General features: G+C 40.7%; 1 protein-coding gene across 3 annotated transcripts in view; it reads right to left on the bottom strand.

The window, feature by feature from the left end:
• Window positions 1-14,399, bottom strand: part of TMEM108 (transmembrane protein 108) — a 169,942-nt gene extending 155,543 nt beyond the window's left edge. The window contains exons 1-3 of one of the 3 annotated variants that reach the window (XM_054060390.1): window positions 14,190-14,396; window positions 11,876-11,996; window positions 5,570-5,699 (exon numbers count right to left, since the gene is read on the bottom strand). The gene's annotated coding sequence lies outside the window, so the exon portion shown is untranslated. Of the gene's footprint in view, window positions 1-5,569; window positions 5,700-11,875; window positions 11,997-14,189 lie in introns of all 3 variants that reach the window. The other 2 variants (XM_054060392.1, XM_054060389.1) reach the window with 2 other exon arrangements.
• Between the last annotated feature and the right edge of the window lie 676 nt (window positions 14,400-15,075).

Genomic DNA, 15,075 nt, shown 5'->3' with positions numbered 1-15,075 from the left:
ATGCCTAGATCACTTGCTTCACTTACTAGCAAAAGAAATCACCATTCCTTCTTCTGACAAGGTTTATCCCATATATAATTTTCTTATGTCTTTTAATACACTTTTAGAAAGATGTCAACAATTTAAATTTGGATCCCATTTTGAAATGCATGAAAACATGCTTTTACAAAACATTTAGAAGTGAAAATCTTTCCCCACTTTTGGAGTACTTCTCTTCAACACTCAGCTAGCTCTTTGCAGCTATAAAAAATCCCAACTATGTGTAAGAGGATGCTGGCTTTTACTTATGAAACTTCACATGACATGTTTCTGCCTTCCTACTCAGGAGCATTCCTGTGACTTCTTAGCACTGCTGTTGGCAGGATAAATGTCAAAAGATGCTTGTTTAAAAGAGAACTTTACTTTGCATTTGCTTTTTCACAGGTTTGTTTTTAAGCAGTGCATATCACACTAAATCTAAGCAATTAGCACGTGCATGTAAGGAGGAATAAAAATAATGAGAACAGAAACAAAAAAAGAAAATGTTATATCAGAAACGGAGCTTTAAAAATGCACTACTTCTAGTAATCTGACATGTTATTAACAGTACAGATACAGAAATAAATACACAAGTCACACTGTGTACATTTGTAACACTTTCTATACCGACTTAATTTCCAGTGCATGGATCTTTATTTACGGGGACCTCCTTAGCACAACAAGGTGGTGGTGTTTCATCTGCAACTGCAGCTTTGCAGGCAGATTAGAGTTTAAAAGTTCAGTTTGGCCTCTTTCTTGTATGAAGCTGAACTCCAAAACTGACTTTCTACAGTTTTCTGTACTCCATTTAGTAGTTTCAGCTCTATTCCTGAACCACAAATAGTTGAAACAAACTGTGACCTTTTTACTCCCTTTAAATCTGACCTAGAAACGCACAGCTGAAATTCAACAGACTGATCCTTAATCTAACTGAGGATAGGAGTGGTATTGTCTACTCATCCTACAGCAAGATCCCACTGGTATAAGAGTATTGGGTGAAGAGCCAGGTCTGGTGGTTGGCTTTTGAAGTGGAATTTAGTTATCTGCTTTACATGAGCCTGAGATAATCTCAGTGGCCATCTGTATTGGGGGGGAGGAGATAAGGTCATTTCCCCACCTCAGATGATGTGACTTGTTACAGGTTGTGACGAACCTGAAGCTAAATAAGTAGACACTTAAAAGCATCCCAGCATAACCAGGTACCCACTTCTTCCTTTTGCCAGTACTTATGGACCCTCTTAGATTAGTCTCAAAGCAAGCTTACCTTTATATCAGACCCAACCTGATTTTACACAGTACACCAAATTACTTTTGTACCAGCTGTCAAACAAGAGGTCATACTCCCAAGCTTCCTCCGCTTACTACTACATTATGGGTGCATTTAACTGCACCCATAATACTTTCCTCAGATGCATTGTACATAGTGTCCTACCACCCTAAAAGAGGTGTTGCTGCTTAATACCAGGAATAATCAAACTTGTCATGGCCAGATCAAGTAGAGTGAATTATGCATATTCAATGGCATGAATAAAATGTTACCAAAACAACTGTGTTTTCCATCTACTCATCAGGAAATAATTGCAGCATCTCATGTGCTACTTGAATAGACAACTAAGTAGCAGCAAGTGTTTACGTATGGTTTACAGAAGACACTCTTCTTGCAGAAAAATTAAGTTGTATCAATTCCCAGTCAGTGGCTCATATCAAATCTAGATAAATGCCTTATTTTTGATTGTGAAGACTCCAACTTTGCTCCATACTATCTTCCTTTTGATGGGTTTTAAATATAATATTCTGTGACTAGTGTCCAATGTCAGTGGTAATAAATGGTGGCAAGGACAAACACCTTATGGTTGGTTGGCTCTGTTGTGACTTGTAGATCTTAAGGTCTGTTTTGGGAGGGCTAACTTCTGAAGCTAACTCCCTTCAGGATTTAGCTCACGAATCAATGACTTCTAGCATGCTCTCAAGCAGTGGCAGGGAGAAAACCTTGGATTGCTAGCTGCTATCTCATCTTTTCACTTCAGGCAGCACTGGGAAACACTGCAAAGCAGGACATATCACTGGGGATAAGGAATCAAAAGGGCTGAAATTAGAAGAGACAGTTTGGCCACTTTCAGTTCAAGTGGAAGTATTATGAAAAAGTGTTTCAAATTATGTCGCAGAGGGCAAGTGTCACTGCAGTTAGTAAGAACTTACTGTGCCAGCAAATGTCAGGACAAATTATACTGCAGGACAGCCGAGCTGTATGTCACTCTCATTTCCAAAAGGGAAAGGCTTTCCCCTGCTGCCAAAAAGCTGCTCTCAATTCTGAGTTGATATAAATCAAACTGCTCTTATTCAAATCAAAGCAGTATGGAGGGACTACTATAGTGACATTACATGCAATTCTTCAGAGCCCATCCTTCTTGCAGGGTTTAAATTCTTTGATTCTCCACCACCTTAGAAAATAATCACCTCAAGGCTATAGAGTTGCCCACGTAAATGGCTGCCTAAAGGTTCTTTTCCATCTAATCTTTCTTGCCTTTTTCATCATATACTCTTTGCAGAAAGGTGCATCTGCAATTTATGCTGACCTGACATGTTATCCAGCACTACTGAGGCCCCATCAACAGCCATGTCCCTTAGCACTAATAGTAAAATTGAAGAATAGGAGCATCAAATTCACTGCACGAGAGAATACTAAGTCACAAGCAAAATGAATTTACTTTATCTATCCGTAAGGAAATCTTTCACTGACCTGTGAACTCTTTACAAGGTGAACTGGTTCCGATTCGGCTATCCTGAAGTTTGAAAATAAATGTTCCAATTACAAAAGTTACCAGCGCTTCAATATAAAGAACAAACACATCTTTATGTTCTACAGAGGGGGGAAAAAAGCAAGAGCTACAGAACATTTTGACGAGTTAAAGGAAAGTTTTATTCTATTTTAAACTTTTCTAATACATGACTTCCCAGAAGTTTTCAGGTGCTTCTTCAGGCTTTCATTTAAAACTTAAGATTACTAAACCCCGCCCTGAAACTCACACAGTTTCTGTTAATATCAGAATACCTGTGTTAGGTAAAAAGTAGAAGGTAGTCTGTTCCTTCACTTCCTAAGCTTTGTTTGACATTTCAATCATTTCTCAGCCCAAAATGATAAATACACCTAGAAGGCTACCATGAATAACACCCCAAAATAAACAGCAATATAAAAGTTCAATGATTCAAGGTCTGGCTTTGATTTAAGACACTATTACGTCCAATTGTTTATACTATCCTACAGCAGGCTATCATTCCAAATAGAGTCACTATAGCACACCATCTCAGGTGCTTTAAAGCAGAAAGTGCACAGCACTGAAAGAGCAATGAAGTTTTCACTTAAAACTGAGATTACAAACAGAAGTAGCTGGGTTGCAAGCTCACGTTTCTACATGACAACTCTGTAGGGATGACAGCCTTTGGCAAATGAAAACTAACAAAGCAACTCTGGGGCCCTAACAACATTTTTACTGTGAATAAGTGCCTATAAATCCAGTTAACTAAGACACTGCAGACTCTCTGACCCTGTACATTTTTCTTAGCTGCTAGCACCAGTTCTTTTCAGAAAGCACTCAATTTATGTGCAACTCTGTCACTGACTTGTGTTCTGAACGGCTGGACTTGAGTTATGTCTGTGTAAGCAGAATTTGCCTCTACGTATTCATTTTCTATCCCCAGAATGGCTGCTGCAAGAATGCAAATCCTATTTGGAAGGATTACTCGCCATGCAACAGCCAGAGGCCCTGGCCAAGGCTGGGCTCCCTCCCTTGCCAAGAAGAACAAACTCAGAAGCTTCAGTTCAGAGAAGGACATGATTAAATCAAGCAAGGTGGCAACATGGTGTTCTCATTTCACGCGTGCAGAACCAAAGCTATCATTCCTCACCCTCCCTTATATTAGTAATTTGCACTAAAGCTGGGAGTATCATAAAATAGAAGCGTAAAGATGTTCAAACAAGACAGCAAAGACCAGGTCAGTGTTTACACTTGTGCAAACTGGCAATAACTGGTTGCAATACAGATTCCACTGCAGCACTTCTGTGTGGAGACTAGGGGTCACAAACACCTCGGAGGGGAAATAAAACTCTTCAGAGAAGTGCCTGTTATCTAGAACAGAACTTGTAGGTTTTTGCGGTCTATGTACATTCCTCCATTACAACAATTATGGAAAGTTACTGGAAAATCCCAAGTACTCAAGACTTTGAATGTGTTTTTCCTTGTAAGTTGTATTTGCTATTGCTTATCTTTGCATTTTCTAAATACTTCACAGATTTCATTCCTGCTATTTCAGCATACAAAGGAGCACCTCCTGTTTCCGTAGGATGCAGTGGCAGTTTCTGTTATATTCCCCACCTTAGGAAAAGCATTTCTTCCATTTAGTTCTTCCACAACAGAAGAATGAGGAGAGCTTGTCATGCGTGTGAACATGGCACACTGATAATACTGGCAGTCAGTATCTCTGTACAGAATAGAAGCAATGGTAGGTCGTTGCCCAACACAAATGGTTCCCTCAATGTTTAACACTGGCTGGTGAAAATAGAGAATTGGAGTGTCACTGACTTCAGCTGAAAGTCCTCTCTTGATTAAAGCAGACCCCAGATAGGACCAGCTGTAATTGCCCCTTTCTGCAAATGCACAGCTGCATCATTTGAGCTCCTGAGTAACACAGTTGGTGGTGTGGCTTTGCGTTTGCTCTGTAGCAACCTTGTATTGATCAGAATTGTTACAACATGAAGAAGTCCCATATAGCCCTCCTCTAGTCATTCAGAACCACATCAACTTGGAAATGAGACATTTTACTTTAAAATTAATTTTCTTTGTGTCTTTCTCAAGTGTTTCTACCAGTTCCAAATAAGTTTTTGAAAATCTGTGTTTTGTACTTTCTCTGAAAACAACTCAGTAAAGGAAGCATTCAGAATAAGAGACAGTATACCCAAGCATTCAGCAAAAGATGCCAAGAAAATATCAAGCTCTCTATTACCCTCATCTCAGACCGATATGTAATTAATTTTTATTGGAATAGATAAAGTAAAGTTTGGTAATTTTTTTAAACAAAACATAACAATCCTGAAAGAGAAAGAACAATGAAAATGGTATAATTTGAATCTCCAGTTAGAGACATTTTCTCCTCATTAAGATCCTGCACTAAGAAGCACAAGTTTCAAGTCTACTTCAATCTACAGTAATTAATAAGCACATAAAAAAAAGATGCCTTAGGTGAGTGAGAAGGATTCCTATTAGCAGATGCTAAAAATAGACAACCTGTAGAGCTATCTATCTGAACAGATACTTAACATAATAAAAATTTGAATTCTACAGGCCCTGAGGATCGACATTTGTCATTGACTTTTGAAAGTTAAGGCCTTTTTGCGTCTGAACATAGTCCAGTTATATATTAATTGTAGGCCACAGTTATTAGGCCGAACAAGCTTTGGAGAACACCTTCAGTGCCAACTTGGGCAGCATCACAGAAAAGAGCTGCATTGCACTAAAGAGAAAGAAATCAGCAGAAAAATCCTTTCATGTCTTACCTTGTAATAGGAAGAGCAGATGCCTTCAAACATATCTATATCCATACAGTCCATCGGTTCAGATCTTCCTGGTAACAGCAACTCTTCCAGGCTCCTGTTTCGTTATTTTTAATCTGCCAGCTGGTGGAACCTGTAAATTTACAGAAGTGGCTATGTTATTCTAAGACATTTATTGATCTCATTCTACAAGGCTTTTAATTTAAATATACATGGCCCTGCACCACGTGGCTCCTATTGTTCTCTAGAGCTTTCATCATAACCTATTACAGACCACAAAGTTTCTGTGGGTTATTGATTTGGCGGAATACAGGTAGAGGGCTCCAGGATTTCTTTGCAAGCTTTCCAGAACATCACATTCCACATGTGTATAACTTACATACTTCAGAACATGTTCCTACCTTAAGAAATTCAAATAGTCTCCTGAACAAAAACATGGCATAACTTGCATCTCCGAATTGTCAATTTCTCTGTTAAATGTTGATTCTGTGGAAAGGGACTAAGTTATATTTAAACACTAGCTCAGGAATAGGAATGTTACTAATTTGAGAAACTGGAAGGCGACAGAGTGGCTGTAATTTATGTTCAGTAATTAAGCTAAAGAAAAACACCTTTCAAAAATGTAACTTTGGACACTGTTCAGAGTTTTTCAGGAGCCGAGTTAATTAGTGGGATAGTATGAAAACTCAGAGATATTTTTTTTCTTTTTGGTAGAACTACTCAGGAAAGCACAGTGAGATTTCTCAGATGCATCTATAGCTGCGGTGCCTTCCAAGCATTTAAATGTGGCCATCTAAACCCAAAGGACCTCTGGAAACTGAGCAACAGGTTCTCTGCTTAGGCACTGTAGTTTTCATCAGTGAAAGTTATGAGGGAGTTGCTTACATATGTGTGATTCCCCGTTACAGCCTAGACAGCATAGAAAGCATTACCTAACAGACACCCCTTCACACCCTCAAATAGCTTAATGCCCTATGTGCAGGATTCACAAGCAGAACACATTTTCATGGTGAATTTTATCAAAGCATATTCTAGTTTCTCAGCAGTTCAAATAAACAGAGTGCAATTATCTGTTCACTGGTAGATAGGATGTCCATGTCAGTTCAAAACCGCTTTGCTGAGCTGCATTCAACTTCTCAACGTATCTGACTGTCATTACGAGATCTCATTAGACACCCCTGGCTCCAGCATTATGGTACAGAAAATGGCATGCACACCACTTGCTGCTCTCCACATTTTGGCTGCTGCTGCTTAAAATCCACCCCTGCTTTCACAGAAACCGTTTACAAGTATTTCAAAGGTTACTACAGCCTCAGGTATACAGTTTGTAGTATACATATCTTAACAGGCAGCTCGCTCTCTTCCTTTTTTTTTTACTAAAAATCATCAGTGATCCATTTTATACTGCATTGACCACATGTAGCCTTACATCTTGATGTAACTCCACATTGTAAAGGATAGCATACAAGGCCACCCTCTGCCAGCATGGCAGAACTGGCACGTCACATACTGATGGCATCCGATTCGTCATTTAAACCTGAAACTCCTGAAGGAGCCAGAAAAAGCCTTGATCCTGGGAGATGTTTCAAGTGAGCTGTGCTTCCTCCTCCTCCATGCAGACAGATCTCAGATCTGAAAGGTCGTGCACAATTACCCTAGAGCCCTTGACTCACATCTCCGGATAATAATCAACTTTACATACACTTTCCTCTTCTCTCTGAGAACTTTCAGGACTTCATTTCACTAAAGTACAAGATTTGTCCTTCAGAAGTACTGGCTAATATGAGAGCCATGACTTAACATGGAAAAAAATTATAACATTCATAAGCATCAGAACATAAATTGCAAGGAAAAAAAAATACTAAGAATGCCTCATTATGCAGGCCATCTAAAGATTCAGAGACTATACTTTTATTCAATCCATAGTTTGGGTCTTCTTAAATGAGGACAAAACCTCCCCGTTTGTGACACTGGAACATGCAGAGACTGGCAAGTGGAAAAACTTTGCACTGCAATTCCACTGCATATTACAATCGTTATATCACGCTGTGTTGCAATTTCAGCATAATGCTGTATCATTCTTCTAAATCAAAATCCAACATAATGCCAAATGTGTTCAAATACATAAATATGGTATTAAAACATTAAACCCTCCCTCCATCTCAGAGCTGTTTGATAGACAAAAGCCTGTAGGTCATGACAGGCAGCCATCGTGTCTCCTTGGCACCACATGACTGACCATGTCAGTGAGAAGGTGATCAACCCTCTTGTCCCCGTAGCATCAAGGAGACCTGAAGCAAGGAGGGTCCAGACAGAGTTGAGTGGCTGCTGTCATTTGGATGGTGGACCAAAGATGCACTTCACTGAACCACACATTAGATCACTCAACTTGGCAGGAAAAGGAAGCAGATTAAGAAAAGGGACATCAGAAGCTTTGCCATGTGCCTAGATGCAGGTAAAGAGAATTCTAATAGTGTACCACTCCCAAAACACTACTAAAGAACCGATTACTGTACAACACAAAAATTGGTTGTCATGTGCCAAATTCCTGTAGCATGAGGACTCTGTGTATGCAATCATGTCAATTATGTGACTGCAGGGATAGGTACGAGGTAGCATGCACTCAAGAACAAAGAGGAACGAGCCAACAGCAGCAAGCAAGATAAAGAGTGAAAAGATTTCTAAAACTGCTTTTACTAAGAAAACTAAAACTGCTGGTAACTAAGATTACCCTCATGACGCAGAGGGCCTGCTCAAATGTTGATAGAAACAGAAATGAATAGGAGATCCCTTTGAATCTACCATTGTAAGTAGAATGCTATGATATAATTTTCCATTCAAGCCTTGGATATATTCTATTGCCTGTCCTATGTATACAATACCGTTATTATTTTACAGCGTTTTCCTAATGATGATAGGCATTACATGGACTACAGGAAGTGCAGGTTAACTAACAAAATTCCCAGAACATCTTCAAGTGGCTGGTTACATGCCTTTAGCTACTCAGGAACTAAAGCAAAGGGAGCTGTTTGAGAGATAACATACATCTTGGTTAGCTACTGTCCTGATTTCAGCCACACTTTTAATCTACGCAAGTATAAAACCCCATAAATTTAAGCAAAAGAGCATTAGCAATATGTAAAAGTGATTGCATTCCTTTCGGTTCCACTTACAGATGTTAGCTCTACCTCTTAAAATCTCTACCTCTTACGAAGCGAAACACCGATCTTAGTTTTTCTGTGTGCACTCATGTACAGAGAACACTATACCTGCACCTCCCTGATCTGAAGTTTCAGAACATGCTATAAACGATTGCTCTAACAGCTTAGCGCAGATCACATGGATCACACCTCTAAAATCTTTGAACAGAAACACCGGCAATCAAGAAAAATCCCTCTATTTTATGTGTCTTGGGTGGCTTTCAATCTTCTGGAAGAAAAGCATAACAGGCAAGGTACACAAAGGGCAGACAGGTACTGCTCCATTGATTTTGATTGACCTATTTACAGTGGATAAGGATCTGTACAAATGATAAGTACAAAGCTGCAACTGTTTCTCAGGTATGAAAATCTCTCAATACACCTGCGTTATTTAAAAACATGAAAGCATTACATGCACATATATACATGCGTACATATATATCATGAAACCAGAGAATCACATCTTATTGCACAACCTCAATTTTAAGACCATTATATAGGACTCCTAAGAGTAGTCCTGCATCATCTATTCTAGAGGACTATCGGATTACCACCTGAATGCCAGTGACCCTCTAAGTGACCACAGTAGCCTTCTTCCACCACCAATTACCCCATATCTTCCACAACTAATTGTACCGGTGTCTTGTCATAAAATTACACTTCCTCCTTCAAGGCACTGTGATGCTTTAAAGGCCTTTCCCAGAAAAGTCTGCCTTAATAGACAGAGCTTAAGCAAAGCAACTTGAGCTGCCCAGACAAACATTTTATGAAATCACACCTGAACTTCCAGAACTACACCATCGAAAAGGAAAGTGTCCAGGATGCCCTGGAAGCACATACACCAACTGCAGAGCAACACACCCATACTTTTTTATTCATCCTAATGTCATTGTTTATAGTTGCAGGATGCATTAAATCCTAAATAAATTGCCAAGCATATGAGCACTTGTGGATTGATATTCAAGACTGTGGTCTTCCCCCAGTAGCATTATAATGAAGCTGACATAGACCAGCCTGCTGCAACCAGCATCAGTTACCCACATTCATCCACACACTTCCACTCCCCAACTCCTTCTCCTTCCCTTTTCTTTGTCATTTTCTCTTCTTCCAGCCTTCTTGTTTAGTCCTTTTGTACCAGCACTGGTTGGAGGCCACCTGGCTGGGAAAAGAGCTTTGAAGAGAAAGACCTGGGAGCCCCAACAGACAACAAGTTAAACATAAGCCAGAAGCATGCCCTTGCGAGAAAGAAGGGAGAGTAAAGAAGATGAAGTCAGACTATTCTCAGGGGTGCCCAGTGTAAGAACAAGAGTAAACAGGCACAAATCTAAATACAAGCAATTCCATTTAAACCTAAAACTCTCACTGTGAGAGTGGTCCAACATAGGTACAGGTCATCCATACAGTCTGTGTAGTCTCCATCTGCAGAGGCTGGAGACATCGAAAACGAGGCTGGACACAGCCCTGTGCAGCATGCTCTAGATGCTTTGACAAGACAAGACGATTGGACAAGATAACCTTCAGACTCCCCTACAACTCGAGCCATGCTACAAGCCCATAAAAAGAGCCCTGTTTCCCAATTTATTTTATTTTTTTTTTTAAACAAGTATGTTACTGACACGGTTAAGACGAAAACCTGATTCTGAACAGTGAGAAAATTTCATTTGAGGTCTCTGCACTTCATGTATGGAAGGGAACAGTGAAACAATGACTCTGAAAATTAAACTAGATGTTAAAGATGCTCCTTAGTCTAAGAATTCTACAACTCCTCCTGTAGCTTTCTTAGAAGAAAAAGCTCCGCTGGTCACTGTTTCTTGCAGTAAGATCAGTAGTTCTGCTTGCAGCATTTAATGCATTGCCCACTTGTGGCATTATGCTTATGTCTTGCCCTTCATATCGTGCTCCCAAATGGAGACTGTCAGTGCAATTTCAGTTAGCAAATATTTTCTTCATCAGATCATACTGGAAAAAAACTGCTTTATGATGCAAAAGGAATGATGAGAGAGCATAGAGAATTCATCCTCATAATAAAAAGCAAGTTGGACCCCTACTCAGTGCAGAGCTTTGCAAAGGAAAACCAAGTATGCCAACTCATACACTTATTTCAGGGAACATTATCAGCGAACCAAAGATGATAATACTGTCATAGATTGAGATATTGTCAACCTGGCTAGGGTTACAAAGTATTACGTAGAGGTGCAACACGTTCTTACCCAAAGAGGTGCCCAAGAGTTCTGCACCTCCAGTTCCTCAGTCCACCAGAAGCAAGAGATGGGTTGTTCTTTCCTATACCCATTATTCCATATCACAACAGTTACCATATTCCTATCATTAATGATCTATAGGCAACACCTCTAAACCTCGACATTCTGAGTTCTAGTACTTTAAAATCAAGTTTGAAAAGCTTTATAAACTTACAAAGTGGGTCCCCAATTACAATCTGGTCTCGCACCTATTTCTTCTGACGAATAACTCGGTTTTCAATCAGACAAGAGAATCAACTATGAAGCTTTCTTTTTATGGATGTTAAGTTAAAAACTTGACAGCAATTTACATGCTTCCTATTTTGTAGATTTACTGTGACCATTACATGCCCCCAGCTGAGTTATTTTCAGTTACCCTATGGGAACTGTGTTGCCTAGTGGTTTCATTGGATTAATTCAGGGAATTCAAAGACGGTAGAAATTAAAGTTAACTAAAAACTGTTAACCATCTTCTGTATTGCAGTCATAAATTCAAACCCTGTTACTCAAAGGCAATCTGTTGCTGACACCACACCGTCTTTAGCTTTTCTCCACCACACAGCTGACCTTCTTATACAAAAACTTAGTACTTATTCACAAATCTGTTGGTTATTAATTTGAGTTAATTAATAAATACAGCCAGGCATACCAGTTCATTTATTACACAAACAAGGACATCATGAAACAATTCATTGAAAGTTTTTACACCGATTCATTAACTCTGACCTGAACAAATAATTTCCAAGCACATATCCTAGAATTTATGTGTACATTAATTGCCTCTGTTTACCTGGCAATTGATTAATCCATTTTATAGCACGACAAAAACCTCTGGACTAGCTACAGTCCTCAGAAATGAATTTGTTTACCTGCAATGAGCTAGACTGGAACACGAGTTGGCAGGCTGGGTCTTGTTGATGCAACTAAGGTCTGTTGCACGCGCACCGAGGGATTCAGCTTAGCTAAACTCTTGCCTTGGACAGCTGCAGGCTGTGAAGAAATGCAATCTGTGCTGATTCGGCATGTCTGTTCAGGCAAAACTCAGCCCTGGCAAGACCTCCAAGGGAAGGCAGCACCAGAGCAGCCGCAACAGCACAAGTACTTAGGAATATTGCCTCCTGCTGCCAGGAGAGGGAAGACTGCCCAGTGTTTTCAAACTTTTTAAAGTAATCAGTGTCAATACACAAAATGTCTTTAATGTATGCACATTATTGCAGCTATTTTAGCATTACATTGGTGCAACAGTTTTATTAGCAGAAATAGAAGGCTTTGTCAATAATAAGCTTGAGTTTTATTTCATTCTGCATTATGCTATTGCAACTGCAGATACTGTATATAATCACATAATTGCATGTCTACCATCGTAACATTTGTAATTGCCTTCCCTCTTTCTTTAATCTCTCCAGTGTAAAGACTAAAGTTCAGACTATTCCATATCTGGCATTAATCTGGAGAACATCAGTTTACAAGGGTAAATTCCATCAGTCCTAATAGGATTAAAGATATTTCTACAGTTTTCAAATCCTCAAGAGTAACAAATATTTTTTAAAGGAATAAGTGGTGTGCATACAGTTGATTTAACGTGGGCCATCATAATCAGAATGGCTGGTAGGAAATTTGCCATAATAATTTCACTGCATCTGTGTCAAAGATTACTTCATTATTAGGACCTAGAATAAGTCTGCTTGATAAAATAGAGGAGAATAGGTCTCTCTGGGACAACAGCACAGTAGGCAATAGCCAATTCCTTGCATCTGTAGATTTCAGCCTGATTTTTAAGTAAAGTCACTAGAATATTTTCAGATATAGGTAGTGTCACTGTTACTATACTGTTATCTATTCCTGCAATTTATCTGGTTAAAATCACTCTACAAATGTAAGAACGAGAACTTAATACAGATTTGAGCAGTTGCATCTGCTCTCCAGAGGTACTGATGCAAAGCATTAGGAGAAAATTATAGCTTTTTTAAAATTTGCTCTTGAATTGCACTCCATAATCTACTATTTTTCTGCTGCCCCCCCCTTAAAAAAAAAAGCCAGCTGTAAAATGACAGCCTCATTCATCAAAAGCACATTCCCATTGCTGATTTACCTCCTGAGACAGTCAAAGGGTCATTTTTATACATTAAATTGTCAATAGGATAAAGAAGGACTGGTCCGATTTGCTTTAATTAGCAGCTTTTTCCACAGAAGCTTTTCCATTTAAAGGACTCCCTCCACAGACCTTGAATGCCTGACTGCTTTCTGCAGCTGAGAGGTGGATTTTCTCTTTTAGATTATATATTTTGTAGCTCTGCTGCACAAGCACAGCCATTTATTCATACCATAGCTCAGTTACCTTCACAATTTTTCTTGCAGAAGTCACGTCGATCCTTAATTATATATCCGTAGCCGTTTTATCTCTGTTATAACCCATCTCTTTAATCTATGCTTTAAAATATTTTCCCAAAACAGTCATCTGGCCCCTCCTACTATTTGAGAGGAATATATGAAGGCTCTCTCTCGTAAACCGCCTAAAGAAAGGTATTGCCTATCACAGTACTACAACAGGCTCTCTCAGTTGGCTGTGCTTCAAGACCTGTTTAAAAAAGGATGCTGTATTTCATGCAGCGTTCTGATTTAAAGACGATATGCAAGCCACGGGCTCCCAGTTCATTAGGATATGGAGCAGTTCCGTGCTTTTGGTTGTGTATTAGCAACACACATCTCAGCAAACATATGCTCACTGCTTGCGGCGAGCACCCTGTAGCTCCTGCTTAAGATATATAGACATATGTGTGTGTGTATATGCGTATCTCCTGCCTTCTACAAGGGATGGGGTATTTCTCATGCGGATACTAATGTCACCTTCAGCTCCCACCCATTCAAAAAAGAGTGGAAATAATCCATAAGAGATTCTTCACTACGTGCCTACCCCCAAAACTGCTTATTCACACCCAACCGAGCCCATCGGGATGCAGGAGGGCAGTTACAACGCGATGCTTCCCGAACTACCAGCGCAAACCACCGGGCAGCTGCTACTTCACCTCCTATTTCATAAAATAAGAAGAACGCCGAGAAGCAAACGCATCTCGGAAGCGGAGCCCCATCCCTGCCCCATCCCTTACTCCAGGGTTTAGCGCTGCCAAGCCCAGCCCCGCGGCACCTTTCCCCGGGAAGAAGGAGCCGGCGCTGCTCGCTTACCTCCAGGCGCGGTTCCTTCCCACGCTCCGCAGCGCGGCCGCCGGGCGAGCACGGGCAGAGGATGCTGCTCCCGAGGCGCAGGCGGGGCTCCCGCGACCCAGCCTCCCCGGGAAGGATGCTCGGCTTCCACAGCGGGTGGGGAGACGGAGGAGAAGGAGGAGGAAGGAAGGGGGGGAAGGCGGCAGGAACAGCGGCGGCCCCGCCGCGGGAACGCGAGGCGGCGAATGGAATTGAGGAGCGGGTATTGGGAGCGGCTGCGAGGGGGATTAGGGGCAGGGTTTTACACGGGCTGGATTGGATTAGCCCTAATTGCGCCGAGAGGGGAAGTCTGGTGTTTAAGGGCCCAGGGCTGGAAAGGTTAAACGTACAACAAAAGCGATGATTGGACCCGAGGGAATGGCAGGAAGATGCCCCAGTGGAGGTTTAGGTTGGATGTTATCAAAAGGTTCTTCACCGAGAAGGTGGTGGAGCGCTGGAACAGGCTCCCCAGGGAGGGAGTCATGGCACCAAGCCTGATGACAATAAAGAAGCGTTTTGATAATGTCCTCAGACACACGGTGTGAATGTTGGGGTTGTCCTATGCAAGGACAGGAGTTGGCCTAGATGATCCTTGTGAGTCCCTTCCAACTCAGGACACTCTATGATTCTGTCTTCTGCCGGTGTAGACTACCTAATCTTTTATTTATTATCACTTCAATGGAAATGTTGAGTGTGACAGGAATCCAGAACTAAAGACTGGAAAGTTGTACATGCAGCTTCAGGCATACTTGGTAGGTCATTCCTGTGAGTTGAATCCTGCTGCCTGGTTGCTCAGAATTTCATTCCAGATGACAGCAATACAGCGTTATAATGGAATTACAGGTGGCTGCCTCAGTGGTTTGCTCTA

Source organism: Cuculus canorus, chromosome 2 (genome assembly GCF_017976375.1).
Source record: "Cuculus canorus isolate bCucCan1 chromosome 2, bCucCan1.pri, whole genome shotgun sequence".
Taxonomy (NCBI): Eukaryota; Metazoa; Chordata; class Aves; order Cuculiformes; family Cuculidae; genus Cuculus; species Cuculus canorus.
The sequence above is the reverse complement of the archived record's forward strand: the minus strand, read 5'-3'. Positions and strand labels throughout refer to the sequence as shown.